The sequence below is a fragment of the Garra rufa genome, unplaced genomic scaffold, assembly GCF_049309525.1.
Source record: "Garra rufa unplaced genomic scaffold, GarRuf1.0 hap1_unplaced_002, whole genome shotgun sequence".
NCBI classification, from domain to species: Eukaryota; Metazoa; Chordata; class Actinopteri; order Cypriniformes; family Cyprinidae; genus Garra; species Garra rufa.
The window spans coordinates 9071369-9073156 of NW_027394277.1; positions in this window are offsets into that span (position 1 = coordinate 9071369).

The window sequence follows — 1788 nt, forward strand, 5'->3', positions numbered from 1 at the left end:
GATCGAAATTAAGGGGGACATAATAAATATAAACGAATAATAAATTTATTACAGAAAAAAAGAGGATCAATTAATGGATAAGACTTTAGGATGCATACAATGTTTCTTGCAGGGCTATTTAATTTGAAGTACTTATATGTGTTATGAGTCTGGTTCTGATTCTGCTTTCTCGGGCTTTTCTTTCCCTTTTCCGCCCTCTGCTGGTCACTACCTCTCTCTCTCTTCCCTCTCCCTTCCGCAGCTGCGTCTCATTTGGTATCTCACTGATCCTTTCCACCTGTTTCCCCTATCAAGCTCGTTTGCTATTTAATGTCCTCTGTTCTCTAGTCTTTTGTCGGATTATTTTGCCAGATTCAGATGCTGAAATCCACCGTCAGAACCCTCGCCTGCTATACGTCCTGTCGTGTCCTAGTCCTGTCGAACTGTCTGGTCCAGGTCAGCTATATCTCTCCTGCTGTTAACCTGTTCTCCCACCCTGTGTCCAGTTACCCTGCTGTTTGCTCACTCCCGCTGTCGGGTTCAACGCCGTGCTGCCGCTCGGTACGGGAGGAAAGGAGCCTGGGCCCCTCTAGCCGACATTTCTGCTCTCCGCTACCTCCCAGCTACGGTTGTGAATACAAGAGGGCTGTGAAGCCACGGAGGAACGCCTTCTGAGTTTATCCTTTTCCTGCTTTATGAGGCTGTTTTGAGTTAGTCTGCTGTCACTGCAAAATACCTGAATTCCTGTTTGAAGAGACTGTCTAGTTTTCCTGCATACCCTGCGAGTGCCTAAGTTCCTGTTTGAAGAGACTGTCTAGTTCCCTTCCGAGGGAACTCTCACTGCGTCCCCTAGGGGTCGCTATTGGGGAACGCTGCAGCGTGACTCGTGTCTGAAGAATGCATAGAAAAACTCCATAAATGGCCGGCGACAGCGTATGACGTCACTGCGGCGCGCACGTCGCTGCTGGTACGTCACTACCGGGCGACACAGTATAAAGAGTCGCCGAAGTAAACATACAGCCTCTTCGCTGTCTTCAGCATTCTCTTTGTCTAGGAGTGCATATTCTCTCACCGGAGGCCTGCTTGTGACGTGTGTGGTAATCTGATACCCGCACTTTCACACTGCCCGAGCTGTGAGGGAGAACGCAAGCAAGATTACCTCTTGAGAGAGTAGAATGCGATCGGTGCATTCATTGCTTGTTTGTAACGAGAGGCACGCTCTCATACCCACTTGCTACGACTCTCTGCTACGTGGGTGTGGTAAATTACAGCTCGTTCAGCTCCCGAGGGACTAATGGGCTTATTGCGAAAATGCAGTACGCAAAGGAGGGAGGTGAGTTTCTCTGTTCCTCATTTTGCATGAGTGTTTGCCTCTCGCGGCATTAACAGACGCATTCGCGGCGTCGCCAGCGGCTCCTTGCTCGTTTTATTCCCGAGGGAATTTGGCGTCTGGGCGGAGTTTGTTTAGCTCCCGCGGGAGCCGAATATGTGCTGCGCGTCGCGATTGTGGAGTTAATTTACTGCCATAAAATATGTATGTGCATGTATATGTATATGTATATACATATGCATGTTATATATGTGTGCATATAAAGGGGAGAGATTTTCCTAGACTAGTTCGACCATGATATTATGCAGATCATGGCAGAACAGTCTTATTAACTACAGCTGTCTGAGGCTAGCTGTATGTTAACTCTTCCTACTTTAGGGCTGGAGGCTTTCAGTCAGTTTTTACCTCTGGTAGTCCTTCCTACACATACAGATATCTGCGGATATCTGTGTGTGGGCTTTCTGATTACTTTTTGTTTG